This window comes from Salvelinus sp. IW2-2015, linkage group LG20, assembly GCF_002910315.2.
Source record: "Salvelinus sp. IW2-2015 linkage group LG20, ASM291031v2, whole genome shotgun sequence".
NCBI classification, from domain to species: Eukaryota; Metazoa; Chordata; class Actinopteri; order Salmoniformes; family Salmonidae; genus Salvelinus; species Salvelinus sp. IW2-2015.
Window position 1 is genome coordinate 66,554,455 of NC_036860.1, and position 12,426 is coordinate 66,566,880.

The 12,426-nt window shown below is 42.5% G+C and overlaps 1 long non-coding RNA gene across 1 annotated transcript in view; it reads right to left on the reverse strand.

The window, feature by feature from the left end:
* Window positions 1-3,492, reverse strand: part of LOC139029494 (uncharacterized) — a 70,224-nt gene extending 66,732 nt beyond the window's left edge. Inside the window, exons 1-2 of the long non-coding RNA XR_011481822.1 lie at window positions 3,210-3,492; window positions 2,947-3,027 (exon numbers count right to left, since the gene is read on the reverse strand). This is a non-coding gene — a long non-coding RNA (uncharacterized lncRNA). The remainder of the gene's footprint in view (window positions 1-2,946; window positions 3,028-3,209) is intronic.
* Between the last annotated feature and the right edge of the window lie 8,934 nt (window positions 3,493-12,426).

The following is a 12,426-nucleotide window of genomic DNA, read 5'->3' on the forward strand; positions in this document are numbered from 1 at the left end:
ACAGAGTTGCAGGGGGAGAGGACGAGGGGGAGGAAAATGAGAGGAGAGAAGGAGAGGAGAAACTCGTTGAAGATAACCACAGACTTGCAAGGGGGTAGATAACGAGGACAAGGACAGTAGAAGAATGTTGGAGAAGATATCCTTATGCATATTACTGATTCTATGGCCTTAAGTCCGTTTAGAGTAAACTAACGGATTTACTCAGGAATGCCTCGGCTTAGGAGGGGAGGTTAGGAGAGGAGACGAGAGGAGAGGAGAGGATAGGAGAGGAGACGAGACGAGAGGAGAAGAAAGGAGAGGTTAGGAGAGGAGAAGGGCTGAGAAGAGAAGAAAGGAGAGGTTAGGAGAGGAGAAGAGAGGAGAGGGGAGGATAGGAGAGGTTAGGAGAGGAGATGAGACAAGAGGAGAAGAAAGGAGAGGTTAGGAGTGGAGAAAGAGGAGAGGGGAGGATACGAGCAGGACAACAAACTGCTTGAGACCACCATCAATATTTGGAAGAACAACAAAGCAACAATTACACACGCCACATATCAATTAAGTGTGACCGTTGCAGTGCTGGAAGCACTCTGTTTCTCCTCTCTCGGGCCTAGCTGTATGCAGACAGAGCTCTCCCACGGAGGACGGCTAGCAGCTAGCTGTAGGCTAGACAGAGCTCTCCCACGGAGACGCTAGCACTAGCTGTATGCAACAGAGCCTCTCCCACGGAGGACGCTAGCAGCTAGCTGTAGGCTAGACAGAGCTCTCCCACGGAGGACGGCTAGCAGCTAGCTGTAGGCTAGACAGAGCTCTCCCGCGAAGACAGCTACTCACTAGCTGTATGCAGACAGAGCTCTCCCGCGGGAAGACGGCTAGCAGCTAGCTGTAGGCTAGACAGAGCTCTCCCGCGGAAGGCAGCTAGCTGTAGCCTAGAAACAGAGCTCTCCCGCGGAAGACAGCTAGCAGCTAGCTGTAAGAGTAGACAGAGCTCTCCGGCGGAAGACAGCTAGCAGCTAATTAGGCTAGACAGAGCTCTCCCGCGGAAAACAGCTAGCAGCTAGCTGTAGCTAGATAGAGCTTCTCCGCGGAAGACGTCTAGCAGCTAGCTGTAGGCTAGACAGAGCTCTCCCGCGGGAAGGCAGCTAGCTGTAGCCTAGACAGAGCTCTCCCGCGGAAGACAGCTGGCACCTAAGCTGTAGAGTAGACAGAGCTCTCCGGCGGAAGACAGCTAGCAGCTAGCTGTAGGCTAGACAGAGCTCTCCCGCGGAAGACGGCTAGCAGGTAGCTGTAGGCTAGACAGTGTATGCAATAAATTAAGTTAATGTAATCTTTACCTTGTGTATTCTCAAATATATACCTCCAGTATTCTCAAATCTATTAAGGAAAGTCAAACAAAAGTCTATTTAAATACACGGAGTAGCACAGATATAATGGAAGGGTCCAAACAAGCTCTTCCTGTAGTCTCACCTATCTGTTATAGTTGTCAGACACTGTTTCAGATCTGTCGTTACCATCCTTTTTCCAGAATAACATTTATTGGTGGATGTGTTTGCCAATAAAACATAGCAGCACCTAATGAATCTTTCTTTTTTCTCCAACAGACACTCAATCCAAATGCCATCACTGTAAAAGAGTCCAACTGTTACACACACACACAACAACAAAAAAACGAGAGGCAAAATGTGCCTACACTTGTTCCGTTTAAACATGCCTCAGTCATTCCTATGCCAGATAGAGAGACAGGGTCAAGTTAGACCATGTTCCGTATTAGTAGAGCCCACAACCATGAGTTAAGATGTAAAAGATTAGATTATTACGAAAGGGAAGAAATACCAACTAATATTGGCGATAAACTCTTGAGCAATGCCTGGCATGACGATGGAGAGCCATCCTACACACATTTCAACACAGTGAAACACCCAGAGAGCTGATAGGCAGCCTGTCATGTGGTAACTTGTTACAATGCCGTGTGGACTGAAATGCACCCAGTTCCCTCAGATACATAGGCACATTTCTTTCCTCCTGTAACACCAGCCGTTCTCTCGTTAGTTAAATAAACAATGTATGAACACAACAGTGAGTCTAAGCAATAACCATCAAGCACAGTAATAATTTAAAGACCACATCACCACAGGGGGCTGTCATAACATGATGAAGTTACATGTGTGTCATTCCCCGCCAGTGCCAGACAGGAAATGCAGCAGATTAATGAGTCTCTCACGGTTATGGACAGACACCCGTTGCAAAGTGGTTCAGTCGTGGATGGATGCACTGTGCTGTTAGAAGGTACATCTATCTAATCCATGTGTTAATCTATTATGATGTAATTACATCGATGACGTTCCAATAAGTATTGACACATTGCCAATACCATTACATGAAAGCAATTAGACAAATTCTAGGTTTATTTTAACCACCTACACTTCTGCTATAGAAAAACTGGTGAAAAATATCTACACATTTATTCAAAGGGAAAACAAGTGGTTCGTCTTTTGGTGTAATTATCTGTTCATGGTAAATGACGTCTATCTTACATGATGTATTATTCAATATTTTAGCCAATATGGTTAATAATCAATTCATAAAAGCATCGGCTATCCCATGAAGCCGTTACAACTCTGGCCACTGAAGGTTTGTTCCCAAATGCTATATAGGCTAGGATAGTTGATGGCATATGATTAATAAAGTATGGTTACAATTTCATTTGCTCTCTTGAACCTACTGTATCCTTTGGAATTACTTCCATGGCAACAGTGAATCTATGGGTCATTATCAAAACGTCACAAGTCTGGTCACCGAATGTTTGTGATATGCAGCATCACAGCAGCAAAACAATTAGCCTACATATTATATTATTTCATTTTTTCCCCCCACAAAAAAACAATTATAATTTAGTACCGTAATCTCAGCTCACAAGTGGGAATCATATTCTACAGTGCAATAGAATATTGGAAATTTAAATGAGCCTACCTGTAGCAAGTTGTCACCTCTCCAGTTGGTTTTAAGCAAGGATATTTGGTTGTGGCAATCTTATTCTCAGAACAGACTTCACTGTAAAATAATGACATTAGGCTATTAATGCACGTCCTTCAAGATAAATAATATACAACCTACCACAATATAACCCAAGTATCCCGCACAATGTTTCTCTTGATATCTACAGCACCGTGCGTAATGTCAATCCAACCCATTAATAAAATAGCCAGGGCGCGCGACGCGTGGGTATAGCCTACCTGTTCGCATCAGCCTGATGCTCTCTGTAAGTCCACTGCAAACTTCGTGAGAAGAAGAGAAACATCATAAGAATCCTCAGAAGAGTCCCGCTGCCTTTTAAAATCATTTCCCCTTGGTCAAGTCTGAGTCGCATTCAGTCCCAAACACCTGTATCCTTCCTGTACCCGAAGCAATTATTGTAGAGTTGAAGAGTGAATGGAAACTTGAAGTGATTGGATATTTCCAGCTGCTCTTGCTTCAAGTTAATAGGCTATCCCAAACTGATGACTATTTCCTCTGTCCCTCCCACCGCTGACTTTTAGAGTATGTCTATGAATTCACCAGGCGCTCACTTTCATATGAACTGCGCATCAATTAACACTAAACTTCTCTGCTGTTTATTTGACACGCGACGAACGCTTGATAGACTGAGGAAGTGTGTAGTGTTTGCGAGTCAAACTTTTGTCATGTTTATTTTCTTCCAAGAAAACCAGTCAAAATAACTGAAATTATTAATAACGGTCTCAGAGGATAGCATTTTGTGTATTGTCACATTTTTTTGTTGAATCCTGGGCTGAAATTCAACAATAGCTGTTTCTGACTTCCCAAATGGTATATATGATATGATCATTGATATGATCATTGATGAAATATAATTGCTAAAGTATGGTTACATTTAATTTGCTCTCTTGAACCTACCCTTTGGAATTACTTCCATAGCAACAGTGAATCTATAGGTCATTATCAATAAAACGTAACAATAAATCGAGTGTTTCGATTTGCCCAGCCTGGTCTCATAGACTAGACGTAACATAGTAAATGTAAATCCGGGACACTCAAATTAGTATGATATGTTATCTTTGGTATGGTTACATAAGATATAAGGTCACTTTAAGAAAAAGAATGGTGGGTAGCAAGTCGGGGTAGATGGGTGGGCAAATAACGTGAATGTCTAGGAACCCAAAGGTTGCTGGTTCCAATCTTAGCACTGCTATTTAGCTACTACTTTTTAGCTAGTAACATATCACACAAATTATAATTAGTGTCTCAAATTTGCCTACAGAATAATACAAAATGTTCTGAGACCACATTGCAGAGCCTGCTGAAGGGGGCAAGGAGACCCCAGCTATGCTAAAACCATGCCGTTTACAGGGGATTGTTAGGTAAATGTTAACTATTTGGTTGTAATGTCGTCGTCACCTCTTGGAGAGCGTAGCCAGGACTACACATTTCCGATTATTCCATGCAAAACAAAACACATGCACACATTCATCTCCATCATCAGTTATTCAGCAAGTAACTGCATGCTTTTTAGCATCAGTAAACATAAACCGATCATGTCATTTCAATACTGGCCACCATTTATTGGATATTTTAGTGATATAAAATAAAAGTAAATTACATCTGACAAGTATGAGTAGTTTGGGTTAATTTCCCATCCGTTGTTATCTCTCCCTGTCAAGCAGCAAAAAGGGGCGCATTTGCCAATATACTGTTAGCTGATGATGTTTACTTTACAAGCTACCGGTAGAAACGTTGTACAGTTGGCTAAACATAGCGGTACAGAACGTAGAACTAATGTACTTTTTTCTCCAACCAATGTAGGTCTACCTAGCGAAGTTAGCTAACATTATAGCTCGTTTTGAACATTGTTTTTAGTGTATAATTACGATTGCTGACAGGCATGATAGTCTACATTGATTGATGGACCATATCAAATTGGCTAGTTAAAAATAACAGATCACATCAATATGGCTAGTTAGATAATAACAGATCACATCAATATGGCTAGCTAGCTAATAACAGATCACATCAATATAGCTAGTTAGATAAATACAGATCACATCAATATGGCTAGCTAGCTAAAAACAGATCACATCAATATGGCTAGTTAGATAATAACAGATCACATCAATATTGCTAGTTAACAAGCTAACTTTCAGGGGATAAACTAGATGTCTATATCCAAGTATTGTTTGATTTGCTTGCCATCTATAGTGTTGATGACAGTAGTCCAATTGACAACTTTACCAGGAGAAGGACATGCCAATGTCAAGCCCTTAACAGCGACAAACATCATAGCTAAGCAAGGCTTGCTTAAAACCTCGTATGATAGACCAAATGAATAGCTGTAGCTAGATCAACACTACAGTAGGATGTGCTGCCCAGCCTATATATATATTTTTTCCCTGTAGTGAATATTGCGTTGAAGATCTGACGTTGTTTCCAAGGTACAAATTCAACATTTTATACAAAGTTTGTCTATGTTGAAAAATGGTGACAATAATGACAAAAATCCTGTGATAGAAATGTCATCCTCAAAAGAACAGTTTATTATGTTGACGACTTTTTTTCCAAATCCAATGTATTTTCCACATAGATTCCTTGTGAAAATACATTGACAAATTACATTGAAAACAGTGGTGACCCTTCATTCAGGGCAGGTGGGGCAGAGCAGTGGTATGGTGTTGGGACTCTACTGTTGGGACTCTACTGTTGGGACTCTACTGTTGGGACTCTACTGTTGGGACTCTACTGTTGGGACTCTACTGTTGGGACTCTGCTGTTGGGACTCTGCTGTTGGGACTCTGCTGTTGGGACTCTGCTGTTGGGACTCTACTGTTGGGACTCTACTGTTAGGACTCTACTGTTGGGACTTACTGCTGTGGGGACTCTCTGCGCTACTGTTGGGACTCTACTGTTGGGACTCTACTGTTGGACTCTGCTGTTGGGACTCTGCTGTTGGGACTCTCTGTTGGGACTCTACTCGTTGGGACTCTACTGTTGGGACTCTACTGTTGGGACTCTACTGTTGGGACTTCGCTGTTGGGACTCTGCTAGTTGGGACTCTACTGTTGGGACTCTGCTGTTGGGACTCTACTGTTGGGACTCTACTGTTGGGACTCTACTGTTGGGGACTCTACTGTTGGACTCGGCTGTTTGGGACTGCTACTGTTGGGACTCTACTGTTGGGACTCTACTCGTTGGGACTCACTGTTGGGACATTGCTCTGTTGAACTGTTGGACTCTGTTGCTCTGTTGGGACTCTGTGCTGTTGGGACTCGCTGGTTGGGACTCTACTGTTGGGACTCTACTGTTGGGACTCTACTGTTGGGACTCTAGCTGTTGGGGACTCTGCTGTGGGACTCTGCCTGTTGGGACTCACTGCTGTTGGGACTCTGCTGTTGGGACTCTGCTGTTGGAACTCTGCTGTTGGGCACTCTACTGTTGGGACTCTGCTGTTGGCGACTCTGCTGTTGGGACAGCTTTATGTGCTGTAACCCTAACAGTTTGTGGGCACCGTTTGTCACCGTTATAATCCAATTAATATATTGTTTAGTGTTGTGTTGTGTTGTGTAGGTTGTGTTGTGTTGTGTTGTGTAGTGGCTTGTGTTCTTTAGTGTTCTGTGTTTGTTTGTGTTGTGTTAGGTTTGTTGTGTTGTGTTGTGTAGTGGCTTGTGTTCTTTAGTGTTCTGTTGTGTTGTGTTGTGTTAGGTTGTGTTGTGTTGTGTTGTGTTGTGTTGTGTAGTGGCTTGTGTTCTTTAGTGTTCTGTTGTGTTGTGTTGTGTAGGGCTTTGCTGGCATGCATCTTTAAACATTGTGGGAGTTTACCCCACCAAGATGTACATGCTAAAATGGCCGCTGTATTGAAACAATGTTGATTCAACCAGTTTGTGGAAGTGGAAAAAGACTCACCTACTGAAGGTACTTTGCTCTCCATAAAGACCCGTAAACCAATACACAAGGTACCTTACAAAAAAGATTGCAGTTTTGAAACTGCAGTAAAAGTGCAGTAATTGCAATCGACTGGGGGTAATCAGTAATTGCAGAATAACTGAAGTGTACTGCACTCTAACTGCAGTTACACTGCAAACTTACTGCAGTAAAAAAAATGGGACGCAGTATTTGCATCATACTGCAGTTATATCTGCACTCTGACTGCAATATTTATCGTAAGGGATAGCCTAGCAGTTAGAGGGTTTGGCCAATTACCAAAAGATCGCTGGTTTGAATACCAGAGCCGACAAGTGAACAATCTTTCCGTGTGCCCTTAATAAGGCACTTAACCCTAATTTGCTCCAGGGGCACCGTACTATGTGGCTGACCCTGTAAATCAACACATTTTACTGCACCTGTCCGGTGTATGTGATAAACACACACACACACACACACACACACAACACCACACACACACACACACACACACACCACACCACACACACACAACACACACACACACACACACACCACACACCACACACACACACACACACACACACACACACACACACACACACACCCACACACACACAACAACACACACATATTATTTGTAACGTTTGAGAGTTCAACCGGCTACCCTACCTCATTTATCAATGATTTTGACAACTTTGGCACCACCCACATGGCTGAAGATGAAATGGCAATGAGTTCATTTGGCTCGATTGAATTCATGTTACTTTAAAATATTTGACATAAAAGGGTTGGTTGCTTATGCAACAAAACTGACGGCAAAACATATGGGGTTGGCTTAATTGTTGACTACGGGTAAACTATATTTTGTCTTCAAATGTTTATTGAAACATAAATACATTTGCACCATGAGCATTTTGTTGTCTCTCAAATACACTGTTACAGTTGTTGGTTAGCTAGCTAGCAAATGTATTGCCATATTATTTAAAACACATCAAAACAAGACATGGTGTCACTAATAAGATAGAAACGAGCTGAAACGAGACACCTACGATCTCCCGCATGGAGCTTCTTGTCATTGTTGCTAGCTATCTGACTGTTCAAAATCCTAACACCGCAACTACAGCTATTTTCTTTTGAGATTTGAATTAGAATGAGAGGTAGAATGATTATCTGGATGTAGTTTGATAAAATGAAAACATTTATTGTGAGAACAGCATTATAAAAATATTAGCATTTGTCACGCCCTGACCTTAGAGATCCTTTTAATAATCTCTATTTTGGTTGGTCAGGGCGTGAGTTGGGGTGGGCATTCTATGTTTTTGTTCTATGTTGTCTATTTCTATGTGTTTGGCCGGGTGTGGTTCTCAATCAGAGGCAGCTGTCTATCGTTGTCTCTGACTGAGAACCACACTTTCCCACCTGTGTTTTGTGGGTAGTTGTTTTCTGTTTTGTGTTGCTGCACCAGACAGAACTGTTTCGCTTTCGTTCTCCTGTTTGTTGTTTTTGTTCGATTTTTTAATTTTTTATTAAATCATGAACACTTTAAACGCTGCACCTTGGTCCACTCTTCCTTCAGCCCACGAGAACCGTTACAGCATTTCCATATAATGGGGCGGCAGGTAGCCTAGTCGTTAGAGCATTGGGCCAGTAACTGAAAGGTTGCTGGATCGAATCCCCGAGCTGACAAGGTAAAAATATGTTGTTCTACCCCCTGAACAAGGCCCCGGTAGGCCATCATTGTAAATAACATTATGTTCTTAACTGACTTGCCTAGTTAAATAAAAAAAAACTCGGGCATTTACAACCATATGTTAAAACCTGTCACGCCCTGACCTTAGTTCCTATTTTATGTCTCTATTTTGGTTTGGTCAGGGCGTGAGTTGGGGTGGGCATTCTACGTTGTTTTTCTATGTTTTCTATTTCTATGTGTTTGGCCTGGTATGGTTCTCAATCAGAGGCAGCTGTCTATCGTTGTCTCTGATTGAGAACCATACTTAGGTAGCCTCATTCCCACCTGTGTTTGTGGGTAGTTATTTTCTGTTTTGTGTATTGCACCTTGCAGAACTGTTCGTTTGTCGCTTTGTTGTTTTTGTTCAAGTGTTTCGTATTTATTAAAAGTATAATGAATACTTACCACGCTGCACCTTGGTCCTCTTCTCCTTCTCCTGACGATGTTTGTTACAAAACCCTAATGTCAAACTAACTGCACCCTAATGTCAAACTAACTGCACAGCAGAAAGCATTCAGCCAAGTATTCAAGCAATTTGCTACAGCTGCTCAAACTTTAATGGCAGAATTATCTCAACGCAAAATTTAACGAATCAACGGTTTCTAGGGGAATTGTGTTGAACACGTACAGATTGTTAATAACCAGAGATGTACTCTTCTAGTACATTAAATTGAAACCCCTGTCACTCTCTAAATAAGCAGACACATCAACACACAACCTGTAAGTTCAAGATTCATATTCTGAACAGGTACTTGACTCCATCTCAGATGCCACCTGCTCCTCGTACTCTCGGTGAACTAACACAGTGTTGAAGTGACATGCAGCAGTGGGCCACACAGTAGTTGACTTTGCTCTGATTGCCCTCCAGGCAACACCCAGCGGGAACCCTGATCTGGGGTCATCCACTTGCCCTGCACCGGGCCTGTACCGTGTATCTAACTAAGGACCTCAGCAACAGCAGCAGCTGTGGAGCCCAGACCCAGCCGATGTGTGTGTCTGAGTGTGTGTCTCTCTCTCTCTCTCTCTCTCTCTCTCTCTCTCTCTCTCTCTCTCTCTCTCTCTCTCTCTCTGTCTGTGGGTGATCTGGGTTGGTTTGTCTCTCTCCACCTCTCTCTCTCTCTCTGTCTCTCTCTTCCTGTCTGTATGTGTGTGTGTGTGTGTGTGTGTTGTGTGTGGTGTGTGGGGTCTTCCGTGCTCTCTATCGCTGTCTGTATGTGTGTGGTGTGGTGTGGTGGGTCTCTCTCTTCGCTGTCTGTATGATGTGTGTGTGTCTCTCTCTCTCTCTCTCTCTCTGTATGTAGTTGTGTCTCTCTCTGTCTCTCTCTCGGTGTCTGTCTGTCTGTCTGTGTGTGTGTGTGGTGTGTGTGTGTGTGTTGTGTGTGTGTGTGTGTGTGTGTGTGTGTGTGTGTGTGTGTGTGTGTGTGTGTGTGTGTGTGTGTGTGTGTGTGTGTGTGTGTGTGTGTCTCTCTCTCTCTGAATTCAATTTCAATTTCAATTCAAGGTCATTATTGGCTCGGGGAACATATGTTTACATTGCCAAAGCAAGTGAACTAGATAATAAACAACAGTGAAATAAACAATAAAACATTTTACAGTAAAAATTACACTTACAAAAGAAAAAAGGCATTTCAAATGTCATATTATACAGTGTTGAAACAATGTACAAATAATTAAAGTACAAAAGTGAAAATAAATAAACATAAATATGGGTTGTATTTACAATGGTGTTTGTTCTTCACTGGTTGGCCTTTTCTTGTGGCAACAGGTCACAAATCTTGCTGCTGTGATGGAACACCAATAGATATGGGAGTTTATCAAAATTGGTTTTGTTTTCAAATTTTTTGTGGATCTGTGTAATCTGAGGGAAATATGCTTCTCTAATATGGTTATACATTTGGCAGGAGGTTAGGAAGTGCAGCTCAGTTTCCACCTCATTTTGTGGGCAGTGTGCACATAGCCTGTCTTCTCTTGAGAGCCAAGTCTGCCTATGGCGGCCTTTCTCAATAGCAAGGCTATGCTCACTGAGTCTGAACATAGTCAAAGCTTTCCTTAATTTTGGGTCAGTCACAGTGGTCAGGTATTCCGCCACTGTGTACTCTCTGTTTAGGGGCAAATAGGGTTCTAGTTTGCTCTGTTTTTTGTTGATTCTTTGTTTCAAGTAATTATCTTGTCACACCAGCCTTCTCTTCGGCTCACTCTCCTGTCCAGCTCAGGCGTTTCGACGTCGCCGTCCTTCTGGCTACTGCCGAACCTGCTGCTGGCAAACGCCCTTCACTCATCAACCTCGGACTTGTCTCGTCATCATTGCACACACCTGGTTCCAATCCCCACTCTGTCACTGTATGTATACTCCCTCTGCCTTTTGTCTTTGTTGGTCATTGTAAATGTTACTTGTTTTCCTGAGAGGAATTTTGCCTACTATTTCCTGAGTACTTTATATTTTGTACTTTGGGTTCGTCCTGTGCCTTTTTTGTTTATGAAGATAAATCTAGAGCACAACAGCTCAACAGTCTTCGTCCCGCTTTGTTCTATGGTGCTTTAAAAAATTCAGTAGTTCTAAACCTGCGACTGCCTCCTGCCTACTCTTCTACACCAGTGACATATCTTTTTGTTTTCTCATGATTTGGTTGGGTCTAATTGTGTTGCTGTCCTGGGGCTCTGTGGGGTGTGTTTGTGAACAGAGCCCCAGGACCAGCTTGCTTAGAGGACTCTTCTCCAGGTTCATCTCTCTGTAGGGGATGGCTTTGTTATGGAAGGTTTGGGAGTCGCTTCCTTTTAGGTGGTTGTAGAATTTAACGGCACTTCTGGATTTTGATAACTAGCAGGTATCTGCCTAATTCTGCTCTGCATGCATTATTTTGTGCGTTACGTTGTATACAGAGGATATTTTTTGCAAAGTTCTGCATGCAGGGTCAATTTTTTTAACATTTATTTTTGGTTCTTGATTGGTGGACGGGCCCCAGACCTCACAACCATAAAGGGCAATGGGTTGTATAACTGATTAAAATGTTTTTAGCCAGAGCTTAATTGGTATGTCTTTTTTTAATGTTCCTTTTGATGGAATAGAATGCCCTTCTTGCCTCGTCTCTCAGATCGTTCACAGCTTTGTGGAAGTTACCTGTGGCGCTGATGTTTAGGCCGACGTATGTATAGTTTTTTGTTTGCGCTAGGGCAACGGTGTCTAGATGGAATTTGTATTCGTGGTCCTGACAACTGGACCTTTTTTGGAACAGTTATTTTTGTCTTACTGAGATTTACTGTCAGGACCCAGGTCTGACAGAATCTGTGCAGAAGATCTAGGTGCTGCTGTAGGCCCTCCTTGGTTGGGGACAGAAGCACCAGATCATCAGTAGACATTTGACTTCAGATTCTAGGAGGGTGAGGCCGGATGCTGCAGACTGTTCTATTGCCCTCGACAATTTGTTGCCCTCATTCAAGGGTTCCTTTTCACCTTTCCTACCCTCCACATTGTAGAATAACAGTGAAGACATCAAAACTATGAAACAACACATATGGAACCATGCAGCAACCAGAAAAGTGTTAAACTTAAACAAATCAAAACATCTCTCTGTGTGTGCTGTTCCACAGGCAGGAAAGTGGTGTACATTACAATGTGCTGAACCGATAGAGGTTCCATCAGAAGGTCCTGTAAAGGATATGGGAACGTAACAGGAGGACGAGTGTTTTAATTTACACCCTGGCCTCAACAATATGTGGGTCGGAGAAGAAAGATTTACTTTAAGCATGTCATCTTTCAAAGAAAATGTATTATTTTATCAGTGGGCGTTTGATGTGATGTCCAACCTTGGTTA